The sequence below is a fragment of the Ruditapes philippinarum genome, unplaced genomic scaffold (assembly GCF_026571515.1).
Source record: "Ruditapes philippinarum isolate M1 unplaced genomic scaffold, ASM2657151v2 ctg3430_1_1_1_1, whole genome shotgun sequence".
NCBI lineage: Eukaryota > Metazoa > Mollusca > Bivalvia > Venerida > Veneridae > Ruditapes > Ruditapes philippinarum.
In genome coordinates, this window is record NW_026860251.1 from 418,706 (window position 1) to 432,761 (window position 14,056).

General features: G+C 31.6%; 1 protein-coding gene across 1 annotated transcript in view; it reads right to left on the reverse strand.

Annotated features, from left to right (window-relative positions):
* The window catches only part of LOC132759393 (E3 ubiquitin-protein ligase HERC2-like), a 59,046-nt gene extending 48,227 nt beyond the window's left edge, over window positions 1-10,819 (reverse strand). The window contains exon 1 of the mRNA XM_060751160.1: window positions 10,797-10,819. The gene's annotated coding sequence lies outside the window, so the exon portion shown is untranslated. The remainder of the gene's footprint in view (window positions 1-10,796) is intronic.
* Window positions 10,820-14,056: the final 3,237 nt, after the last annotated feature.

Genomic DNA, 14,056 nt, shown 5'->3' on the forward strand with positions numbered 1-14,056 from the left:
AATTCAACATAATCTTCTTCTTTCTTTTTTTCAACACCACATTTATTAAATTCACAGAACCATTATTCTACACAATGATGATGTTGCTACTTAATTAACCTGAAAAAGCCCAATATGCAGGTTAGCGAATTGAAGGTGGTACATCATGCCAAAAAAAATATTGCAGGAAACATCCTGGATTTTAGTTGTGCATATACAGTGAAACCTGTGAACAGAGGCCATATAAAGGAGAGACCAAACATGGTCTTTATTTGGAGGTTACTCTGTTATATATGATCAATGCACGGTTGTTGAAATGAGGCCTTTATTTACAGGGTGACCTCTTTTCATAGCTGGTCTTTAACACTGGTTTTACTGTAGAAAGAACCTTTTAGATTAGCATCATTTGAGAGATAAACAACAATATATTATAAGACAGGTTTTCTTTGTATTGTTTTGGTTGTTTCCATATTAAAAGATATATAATAAATAATAATGAAGTCAAATATATTTTGTTTGTTTTTACAAATCTACAACAAAACAAGAGGGCCATGATGGCCCTGAGGTCGCTCACCTGTATATAGGCCTCCCCCCCCCCCCCCCCCCCCCCCCCCCCTGGCAGGGCCAATTTTAGTTCAAGGGCTTTTATTTGAACAAACTTGGTAGACACCCATAAGAAGATGTTTCATGCTAAACATCTAAGCTCTGCGCTCATTGGGTTTTTCAAAGAAGACTTTTTAAGTTTTTACTATACACATATAGTTAAAACAATGACACCCCTGGGCCGGGCCAGTTTTGACCCCAGGGCTTTTATTTGAACAAACTTTGTAGACACTTACTAAAAAATGTTTCATGCTTAATATCTAAACTCTAGCTATTTGGGTTTTTTCACAGAAGAGTTTTATGTTTTTGCTATACACATATAAGGAAAATCAATGACCCCCGGGGCGGGGCCAATTTTGATCCCAGGGCTTTTATTTGAACAAACTTTGTACACACTCACTAGAAGATGTTTCATGCTTAATATCTAAACTCTAGCTATTTGGGTTTTTTCCAAGAAGATATTTCAAGTTCACATGCAGAGTTCTGCATGGAATTAAATTCTTTGAACAATTTTTAAAGGTGACCACCAAAGGATCATTTCTGTAAAGTTTGGTTGCAATTGGCCATGTGGTTTAGGAGGAGATGTTGTTTGAAAAGTTTGATGCCATTTTTCGAAGGAAGCACGCAGAGTGATGACAAAAGCTCACCCTTGAGCACTTTGTGCTCCGGAGAGCTTTAAACTTGAGGTTCAGTAAACTTTCTGCCAAGAAAAATCAAGAATATTTGCCAGGAAATACAAATATTTTGACAAGATGCATTCATCACTCTATTCATTACCTCTCATACATTTCTTTGTTCTAATAAATACATGGTGCTTTAAATCATCCTTCTAAACTGTTACCCAGTCCTTGCAAATTTTAATTCCTAATTTTTCAGAACCATTAAGTACTTATACAGACTTTATTATTTGTCAAGAATAAGAACAAGTAGATCTAAGTACTGGACTTTAATTACATAATATTTTGAAAAAGTAGCTTAAACGTGAAATAAAAGTGACACTCAGAGTTATCCCAACTTTGTCCTTGTAATACTTGCATAAGGGGCCACAACTCAATAAGCAATATGTCTCATTCCAAATATCTCTCCTCTATGCATGCCTTGGAAGTTTCTGTGAGGATATAATTGTCATAACACCAGTGTTTGACAAATACAATGATTAAAAACTTATGTTGTATAAGTCTTAATATCTAATTCATATCATAATGGCTCTACAAAAATGTGGCAGTCACATATATTCTAATCAACATTACACTATGAAGTTATTCAGAACACATCCTAATGGATTTTCCCCCTTTGCTAAATATAAAACTGTGCCTGATGTGGTGGTGTGCCCAAGTGGTTAACATGTCTGACTAAAGTAATTTTAAGATCAAAGAAAGTCAAAATATAATATTGAGCTGACCTGGTCTTTCTATCCTATATTGTAAGGATCCATATGCTCTTTATAAATGGACTGATCGAAATCATAAGTAAAAAGATGACTATTTCAACATTTATAAACTTCATTGTGTTCTGTTGTATTTAATTCAATAAAGTCATTCTTATTACAAACAAGCTCTTTATCTTACTATATTCACTATAAACTGATGAGATAATTTGTTGCTATAACATAAAAAGTTGCATAGTATTGCTAATAGGACAAACAAAGAATAGAAATTATAGCCTAGCTTCACAAATAAAAAAATTCAATTACCAAAGAAGTAAAAATACAGAAACAAACACAATTTTTGGTCTTTTACACTAATAAAAAAACAAGTGTTAGAAAACAACATCTTTATGACGTAGTCTGCCAGTATGAAAATAATATTGATATGATTTATTACCAACAAATAACGAAAGCAACAAAAATATCAACACAAAAAAACTAACGTAACTGGGTCTTTAAATACCTGTAATGATAACTACAGATATGTTATGTGAACTAGGTTATAATAGGTTCGTCAGTCATCATAACAAACCAGGTACAAATAAGTTTTTCTCTGTCTACAAAATGTGAAAAATGACAACAAAGCCCTGTAAAAAAATCTGCTTGTGTCATTTACTGAGGAAAGAACAGGATGTAATGACAGAAGAAAGAAAGAAAGACCATAAACTGCTATGAGAGTGACAAAGTTAAAAAATATTGGAGTAATTAATACAAAAAATTGTGATACATCCGGAATAAAAAATATTTTGGGTTTTCCAAGCTAATCTGGGATTTTGTACAAACAAACTTTAATAGTTGCAACTTTGGCAATAAGTGCAACAGGTTGACTTATCAATTGTGAACAGCAGTGCACTGTGAAAGTTTGTATGTACTGAGGGACAAGCTTAATTGGAAAATAACACTTTTGCCGAATTCCAGATAACTATTGAGCAACAATTAAGGCACTGCAAATTTTGTTAAAGATTAATTTATTAGTCAAATTATCATTCTGTTTCTTAATGTCACAGAGTTTTAAATACACCGAACAGGCATACTGTGTGGCGGCTGTCAAATCATGCTCAACCCTCTCAGTAATCTTAAATTTCCTTTATAATATTAAAGATCAGATATTTGAGCCTTTTGTTTGAAATTTCTGAGTACCAATAACTGCAGAAACAATTTTGGAAAATTATTTCATCTTTCAAAAAGTTTTTGATTTATTTGCCAAAATGTTTGGATGTTTTGTAGTGAAAATAAAAGCAGATAGCTCAAAGAAAAAGTACTAGAAACCCTGCAAGGACATGCATGTTAGCATAACAAAGTCAGAATTAATGAAGAATGCAAAAAAGGAAAAGAAAGTAATAAACCATCTGTGATGAAAGACAACATAACAGCAATGTAATCTTGTTTCTAGGTGATTAAATGCTAGGTAATAAATTCCACAAGGAAATAATTTCTTCTAAGACAATACATTTGATAATACATATAATAACAATAAATCTGGCAAAGAAAATACAGTTCATCTGACCTTTATGAACCTAAGTGCCTTATTTTATTTATATTATTCTATTGCTTGACACTTCATTTTGTGAACAAAAATAAATTATCCTTGGACAGTCTCTTAATAAATAAAAAATATCCAATTATCAAGCCAGATTATTTTGCTGGAGTTCATATTGACAACTTCTAAACATGTGTCTGACTACGATTAGCTGATTTTCTTGATGTGATCTGATGCCCTAGCTATCAGAGCAAAACGCTGGCCCTCGGGGATGGGACATATCAGAAAAGAATCTGGTCATATTTTGTTCTGAATTTAACCCCCTTAAAAGAAATTTAGTAAATTCAGTCAACTTGTGTACTCTCAGGCTGCTAACGGCAACAAATTCTAGTCATGTGACCAATACAGACAAAGATTACCTTGTACATCCGGAATCGAATGCTACAAATTCTAGTCATGTGACCAATACAGACAAGATAACCTTGTACATCCCGAATCGAATGCTACAAATTCTAGTCATGTGACCAATACAGACAAGATAACCTTGTACATCCCGAATCGAATGCTACAAATTCTAGTCATGTGACCAATACAGACAAAGATTACCTTGTACATCCGGAATCGAATGCTACAAATTCTAGTCATGTGACCAATACAGACAAGATTACCTTGTACATCCGGAATCGAATGCTACAAATTCTAGTCATGTGACCAATACAGACGGATATTAACAGGTACATCAGGCATTGCATGCTACTCAGTCATTTTTTTTTTTAATTTTCCCTAAAATTGATGAACTGTTTTGTCAATATTGAAAGAAGGACAAGTCAATTAATGATGGAAGAATTCACTATATGATGAAATAGCTCAAATATTTTGACCCTTTAACCCAAGCCACCAGTCTTGAACAAGTTAAACCAACAGGTCCATCACTGATCATGGTCTTATACTGTCTGCTATTTGGTCAAAATATTAATAGTTTGAAATTTTCCCTAAGAATGATGAATAGTAAATTCGTCCAGATTGAAAGATGGACAGGCCTATTTTACATGGTAAAGGTTTAATAATGTGAACATCTGCTGGCAAGTCATGTTATATTACAATGAAAAGCCTAATGCACTCAATTTCGTAAATATTATATACTTCCGTGTGTACAGAAGTAAAAATCACAAATCACTCAGGACTGCAACTGCAGCCTTCCAACACATGTTAGCAATTAAGACATTTGATTTATGAGGGGCTTTCTTTAACAGAGAAGAAAACAAAACACCAAAATACAAACAACCAGAGTTCGTTACTACACAAAAATCTGTTGCAGTGATGGAATGAGAGCAAAAAACAGAATTGTGCATCAGCAGAAACGAAAGGACAGAAAATAACTTAGTGAGCGCATACAAACATTTGGTTTTCATCACCATTTCCTGTTACTGTATGCTACTGACAACAATGTCATCACTGCTGGCCTCAAGGTTATAAAAAAATTTCTTCAGAAATCAGTCTTATAGGATTTTCATTGGTCAGTGTTCATTTGGAGCTGGCTTCTGACCAATCAAGTACTGGAGATCAGAGTTTGGACTTAGATACTATCTTCATAACCTTGGACTCTAGTACATGTATATGCTGTCATTGTTTGTTTTGTTGCTTTTTTATATTAAAAAAGACAAAAGAATCAATACCGTGAGACTGAATATATTAATACCTTTTGTACTTTGCTTCTACTGCACCAAACCATTTCAAAATCGTAATGAATGAGGTACTGACTTATAATAAAACAAGAGAGTTAATTGGGAGGACAGGTGGCCAAGCACTAGTAAATCATTAGACATTAAACCTAGAGATTTTAGGTTCGAGCCCTACTATGGCCATAAACATGCTACCAAATCTGGCATCAGTATTTGTTGAAGAGTTTCAAATAATCTTCAAAAATAAGCTTCAAGCATTCAATTCCAAATTTATTGAGCTTGAAGAATGAAAATGTTTAAACCAAGCATCAGAAACAATAGTTATTGAGGTCTAGCCTTAGTGAAATGTCAACATAACTTGCTCTCTCTCAAAGTAGCAAAAATAGGAAAATGTTTGGAATAGGAATGTGTTTTTGAACCAGTATAATTTTGCCTATCTGTATATTGAATTGTTCTACCAGATATGCACCCGACACCCCATTCTACAGGTGGATAACAACAATTCTTCCTATAGTGTTTGATAACAAACTAACAAGTTTATGACAACCTTTCATAAGTTAGGGTAACCATCTTTAATATCTTATATTACCTGGGGGACCTGGAAAATGGCAGATGGCATACATAGGAGCGATAAGGGCTGTCATCAAAGTAGCTTATGTTCAAAGATTAAAGACCTTCCACAGATCACCATTACATTGAACTATATTGTCTACATAAAAACATTTTTTGAGATCACTGAAACATTGTATTTTTTTTTTGGGGGAGTTCAGAACTGAGCAAAATTAATACAATATTCTGAGCAAAATAATGAGTGGCGCTCTTATAATTATTCTCATTTAAAATACCCGGCACATAATGGAAGCTAGAATCAATGTCTGTGTTCTCCTCCAAAGTGTTGGGATGCATTTACATGTATTCTTCTTGTTTGATAAACCTTTAACTACCACAAATATCTTAATCAAAATTGTTCATCTTTCAATTTATACAAAACCATTCATCATTTTTAGGGGAAATTTCAAAATAAGTACTGACCTAACAGTGAACAGTGCATACCATCATCAGAAAGCAAGAAATGTGCCAGCTGATCTTGGTTGGCACAGTTGACAGTCACTGCAAGCAGACTAAAGGTTAAGCTGAACACAATGACCTTCACTAATTCCATCAGATGAACTTCCATTTTAAGCCATGCAAACAGACTTTAGGGGGCACTTGACAAGCTGCTGGATGCTTGACTTTATTCTCTGACATCAAAACATTGTTACTTTATAAAGATTGAGAAAGGTAAGAATTAAATTTCCGGTAAAATTAATTATCAACATTTTCAGGTAAGAATTAATTATCAACATTTTCCAGAAATAAGTTATGTCCATAAATTCTTATTAATAATTAATATTTCAGGTACAGCATACATTAAGCAAAGATACAGAAACAAACTTGCTATTAATCAATCAAATGAGGAAATCTTTTTGGTATAATATTGATTAATCCACATAAAATCTTGACGAATCAACATAAAATCAAAATAAATCTGAATAAAGTTTAAACTAATCCGTAACAAATCTTAGGCGTCTGATTTTTGAGGTTCAAAATATGTTTTTTTTAAATTTTTACTTTTATATTGGTTAAATTATAGAGATATAGCTTAAAGTTAAGTGCTTGTGTTATGATGCCACATCTTTATATTTTTAACATTTTTATTAAACATTGAAAAGTGTTCAACCCAAGATTGACTGAATGATAAGGTAAAATGAAAACTTGGTAAATAACAAAATCTATGATGCACTTATCACATAATGTCTTGCTTTGATGTTGTTCACCAAAAACCATCCTCCCTATCTTAATGCAACTTAATGGAAACCAAGTCTGCTGCAACTTTTACTTTTCAAACTTTTTTTAATCATCAAAGTTTTTGATAACATGTGAATTAAGTGCTAATATCTTAAAGTGAATTAGATATCTTTTCTGGTCAACCTGAATCATAAAGTTTTCAAAATTCAGAAAGTGTAATAAAAATATCATCTTGACAGTTTAATGCAAAACAAAACAGAAATTTTTGAAGTATGTTAATTTCCAAGTTTTTTGTTGAGTTTAATTTTGGGATTTTTTTTCAATTGCCATAACTCTTAACAAGTTTTTGTTACTTTTTTAAATAATTATGTTTTTAAAACAATTATTAACATTTAATTAGCCTACAAGGTTGTGCTCTTATTGATTGTATTAGAAAACATAACCAAGTAATCAGTATCTACCATGAAATTGGGCCGAAAATTGATACTCGACTCTTAATAAATATATTTTTCATCTTGAGTCACATTTTGGAATCAACACAACAAAAAGTGTTTCCACGCTCTCTCTTCTATCAGAGAAAGATAATACAATGAGAGTGCAAAAAAACCAGCCCACAGGTACAAAAATAAACACAGCTTGAGAGAGCCACAAAACTATTATCATCAGGAAAAATGGTAAGAATTAAATAAAAACATGCCCTGACCACAGTTTATTCTGTTTAACACTCATCAAAGGTTAATAAACCTCATGTTTAACAAGCTAAATTCCAGGTGAAAACTGACAAATACTAGCTTATAGCATTCATAACAAGGCTTATCAGCTAAAAGATGGGCAGATAAACAGGACACTTTGGCATTAAGCTGTCAAATTTAAGACAATGACCCTCCTATCTAGTAGATATCAATTTCTTTTCCAAGATATAACACTGCTCTTTGAAAATATTACAGGTACTCATATTTCTAATTCATTCTGTTTTACTAATAATTGCAACAGAATAATAGTCACTTATATCATCACAATTTATAGTAAGAAGATTAATGCACCTTTACTTGTGCAATAACATCTGTAGAAGGCAACAAAAGGACATACAGTATACAAAGCTTGTGCCTGGGCTTTTTTGCATTGATTGAGTCTTGAAACAGTTTGGTTTTCAGTTTCTTTAATACCACCTAAAGAAAGTTTTGATGACTTTTGATACACTTGATGATACACTTGATGCTACAAAGTTGATGAACTGAGTGAGCTCTAATATTGTTATGCTCCGAACATAAATTACAAAAGGCAATAACTTCAAAATTACACAAATGAGAGTTATGGTATTATAAGGCACAGCACTTCTCCTTTCCATATAATTATCATGAAGTTTTAAATTCAAACCAATGCTCTGGACAAACAAAACCAAATGACCAGCTTGCAGACAGACACACACACAGACAAGCTGATATCTGTTACTTTGCTTCACAGGGAAATATTGAATATAATACACGTTACAAAGTAACTATTTTCCTTAAACGAAATGCTTAAAATTATGCAGTTCTTGTTTAGTGTTTTTCTACTAAACATCAAAAATGATGTTTTTAAAAAATTCCAAAACTTTTGTACACTCTTTCTGAAATTTCTGTTCTGATTTACTTTATTGGCATTGAAGTATCAAAATGTTGTTTTATAGAATGATTTTATATTGTCATATAGATGTTGTAATTGGGGATAATTGCAAAAGGCTGAAGAAGGTGATTCATTATTAACTTCCAAATATCACAATGTCCATTTATTTCTTTATTCTTATCTTGCCATATATTAGAAGTAATTATAATAGATATTCTTGTTTTTTGATTTTTCCTCTTGTTTTTTCCTCATTATACCTACAGCAACACAACTTTTCCCACAATATTATGCAGGGCAAAAATATTAAACGATGCTATTTAAGACATAATAAAAAATCCTGTAGCAGATAACATGACCTGTTCAGTGCCAAATGTTTACATTAATGATGTTTATAAAAAGCAATTTGTATATTAAGCTTGCCAGTAATATGAAGAAACATTTGCTCTTTTATGACATGTTATGATGGCTCTATCACGTTTCCTATCAAGTAATGGTTCTGCACAACTGCTCAAAAATCTCGTGCATTTGCTATATAAACCGTTTTATAGCCATTTCTTTTATCATACAAAGGATAAAACCACTGTTGTATGAAAGTAATCTCTGATAAATGAAATGTGAAAAATGTTCCACTAACTTTTTCTATAAATACAGACTATTAAGACAAAGGATTTTATGCCTTATATCTTTTTTCCAAGGATTTTTTTTTTGTCTTCCATGGGGATTTTTTTTTGTATTTTGTATGAGATCTTGCAATTCTTAATACGGAATAGATATTATATGATCTTTATACTGTTTAAATTAAAATAATAATCATTTATTTCAACAAAAAACTTTAATATATTAATCGACCATGCAATTTATCTATATTTTTTTAATAATTGTCATCAAAATACTATTTTAAACTAAGTAACATATTACATAAAATTTAATAACTTTACATATTAATAACAATATAATTTTGTGTATAATTATGAAAATTTTATTTTGTATCTTTTTTAAGTAGTAAGTATGCCAAGAAAATGAATTAATTTCATACAAAAATGCTCTAGAAAACAAGTATTAATTTCTTTATTTTTTTTTAATTCAGCAAAAACCTTAATGATAAGACAATGATTTTGATAACCAACAGCTTTTTACATTTTATAGAAACATTTAAACAGGGGAAAATTGTTCCATGTGATTCCATTATCCTATCAGTCTACCGAAGGTCCAACCTAAGTTAACCCAAGTACTTTCAAAGCACCTAAAATATGGCAAGGGAAAGTTAACTTCATGTTTTATGAATTAGCTTAAAAGTGGCTGTGGACTTTAACAAAGGCAAAATTTTAAAAGTAATTTGAGGCATTCAATACCTGTAGCCACTCTACAAATCCTGTTTGGTTTTAACACTGACTTTAACACTTTTTTGGTCATATATCTGCCATTGGTCCACCTATATAACTGGCTTTGCTGGCTTAATAACCAGTAATTACCAATTTCTCCACAAGTGACCGACTGGTATCTGAATCAGCGATGGAAGACATTGGTCCACCAAACAGCTTTCCCGGCTAAAATAACTAGTAATCACTAATATCTCCACAAGTGACAGATTTACCCTACATGGTATCTGAATCAGTGATTGGAGGCAAATGTCCGAGATAAAGTGTCATGGGAAAATCTTACCTAGTCCAGGATCAAACCTGCAACCCTGGACTACAAATCCAATGCTCTCCCTATTGAGCCCATGCAGGGGTCCCAAAACCCTATATCCTCAAAAACCTATTTTGGCTACTAGTAGGTAATTGAAATCCCTGCTGCTTTTAAATTTTGGTTTGAATTGTCCTTTTGTTTGGGATATAAGTTTTTCAATACCAAAATACCTCATTTGAAAGCGCCAACACTAAAATTTCCATCAAACTTTAGATTTTTAAAATTTGACCGGGACATTTGTATTTGGGGCTTTTTTTGCTTGCCATAATGGCTGCTTGCCATATAAGTTGTTCGACAGGTCAATAATAAAATTAGCCCAAATGCTTATTGGTAGATTTACAATTTTAAAGGTCATTCACTTAGTAATCCCACCTTGTGACCGTGAGGGAACCAAAAAAAGTTTAAACTGACTAACCCTTTGTGTTTAATTTGCCATCAATTTGAAAACATAATTATTTTTCAAAATTTTGAAAGAAACTCGCCATTTTATACAACTTTAATTTTTAATAAAATTTGGGAATATTTCAAATATTTCCCTTACCTTTTTCTTGGCTAAAACTCCAGAACTGTTTAATCAATTTCCATTATTCCCCCTGTGCCCGTAGTTATTTCTTCCATCGCGGACAAGTTCTTCCCCACAGCTGACTCAAGCTTGTCCTCGGAGGAAGCCCTCCTACGGTAACAAACAAAAACAGGATCAATATACAGGTACCCTACAGCAGCTACTTGGCCCTTTTTAGGACTACTAACTAAAACATTAAAGTAGAAACCTATTATACCTAAATAACAGGAAAAGATATACCTTTGGACGAAGGAAAATGAGAGAACAAGAAAAAAGGCTGAACAAGATTAATTTCATACGTGTTAAGAGAGTTTAGCTACTTCACTTGTCAAAGGTACTATTAGGATTATGGAGGGTCGAGTCACAAAAATTATTACCCATACTAAGGACTCCTTTCAACTTTTTACCCGACAAAAATTTTTTTCATTGGATTGTTCCAGCTATTTGAAGTTCAGAAGTTTATAATAAATAATTAAACCTTTTAAAAGACAAAATTTGCTCTTAGATTTTAAAAAAAATCTGTTTTCAAAGGACTGCCAGAATGTCAGCAGACGGCATTATTACCAAAAATTTAGGTGGTTAAAGCCTACTGGGAGCGTTTGATTCATTTGCAACTAACATAGTAAATCAGTAGATGAAGACAAAAAAACCTCCTGACATTGGTGTTATTATTTTCAGTCAGTCTTGCAGTTATATCTGGAGGTTATACTTAATGCTACAGACTACGCATGGATGTCAAAGCTGGTTTGGACATTAACCTTGGGACAAGCATCAGCCGTTAGAAAACCATTAATGAAGCCAGTTTGGGTTTTGGCAATCAGTCAAAATTTCCACAGTGATTTATCACAGCATATTTCTACATTATAAACAATTGTGACGCCATGGGCGTATGGGCATTATTTCTTGAACAGCAATACTGTAACAGACATGTGATTTTTTCATTTACCTCCCTCCAAACTAAAATTTTTTAATGTACTTGTCCATCTAAACCATTCATCATTATTAGTGAAAATTTCAAAATACGTACAGACTTAATAGAGAACTGAGCAGACCATGATCTTAATAGCATAAATGTGCCAGCTAATCTTGGTCTGCACTGTTTGCAATTGGCTAAAGGTGAATGAATTGTTTAAGTAGATTTGACCATGAAGTGGAATGTCCCTCAACAATCTCAAATTTGGTCAACAGTCAATTTTAATCTACCAAACATGGCTATTACTCCTAGTGGCGACAAGAGCATCCATATCAAATATTTTCAATTTATTACATTAGCGCATTATGGTTGATCTTTATAACAATTGTTTATCACCATATTATAATATAACCCTTTGGTTGATTAAAGAGTTTTGTGATTCACTTATGGAATAAGGAAGAAGCTAAAAGTTGATGATGCGCCAACAATAACTAGCTGTTAGGGAAACATTTTAACATTAAATGCATTTTAATTTTAGCTTTTTATTTTTATTTTTATTTCAGCATTTCCCAACCCCCAAACCAAATGATTACCTGGATCTGCAGCTTGTTACCGACATAATCATTTTGTCAAGAATTGTTTAACCTAATAAAGAATAAAAGTGTTCTTGCCTCTTTTTCTCTGTATTATATTTACTCCATGACATGCAATGAAGTATATATAGCAAGCAGCAGACATTTTACGTTTTATATTAATGATGAATAACTCTTTTCTGATTGAATTGTAGTAAAAAAATGCCTTATGGTACATGTTTGATTGGGTTTATTTTTAATCACTCAGAACAGTGTTAGCCTGAGGATAGCTTGACCATTGACTCACAATGCAGCTGCTGGGCAGTTGGACTCTATATGCACAAAAGTTTCATAACAACCCTTTCACTAATATCACAGACGGCAGTGTAAATAAGTACATAATTATTATCAACATTATCATTATTGTCCAAATTATCATTATTATCCAAATTATCAACATTATCATTATTATCCAAATTATCATTATTATCCAAATTATCAACATTATCATCATTATCCAAATTATCATTATTATCCAAATTATCAACATTATCATTATTATCCAAATTATCATTATTATCCAAATTATCATTTTTATCATCTCTCATCATTAATAATTGTTCAATTTATTTATTATAACTCAACAATGTATATCAAAGTAATATGCATTTATACTCATCAATATGAAGAAACAAAACTATGGGATATTTAGGCTGTTGTATTATTCTCTATATCATTATCTATTAATATTTATTATTTTTTCTATATCATAATCTATTAATATTCATTATTCTTTCTATATCATTATCTATTAATATTCATTATTCTTTCTATATCATTATCTATTAATATTTATTATTCTTTCTATATCATTATCTATTAATATTCATTATTCTTTCTATATCATTATCTATTAATATTTATTATTCTTTCTATATCATTATCTTTTAATATTTATTATTCTTTCTATATCATTATCTATTAATATTTATTATTCTTTCTATATCATTATCTATTAATATTTATTATTCTTTCTTTTCCATAATTCCCCCTGAAGTATTAAATAATAACCATTAACAGATTTAGGTCTGTACCTCGATACCCACATGTTACTAATTTTCTTTATAATAACAATAAAACAACATTAAACTTCAAAATCTATATTGGTAAAGTTGAAAATATAATGAAATACATCTCTCTAGACAGTTAAAAAAGATAGATCAACATTGAAAATTTTATATACCCAGCAGATTTTTAGCACATTTTCTGAGGTAATTTATGAATGGAGCCAAATTTTCACGGAAGCCAGCCAGTAAGTATATAACACTGAAATACCTGCCCTAAATAATTTACTATACTGTACAACAGTTCATTCATCATCTATATTTCTCCAGGAATAATCCCACCTAGCAATAATTCAAACAATATCAGATAATTTTATACATTATGTTAAGGTTTACCCTTTCAAAATAACCAACAAATTTCTGCAAAATGTAGTTTTGAATTGTCCACCTTTGAAAAAAAAACTTTACAAGTTGCAATATCACTGAATATTTGATTTTAACTAGAGCTATAAATTTTGAGTTAGGTTATTCATACCCCCATCCACCACTAACTGTGAAATATAAGTGGTCTGACCCCATTTTCTATTTTTAGTAACAGTGACCTTGACCCACTTAAGCTTGCTTTATATCAAGTTTGATTACAATATCTGAACTCAACTGATCGTCTGAAAACCATTTTAATCACTTTTTTAC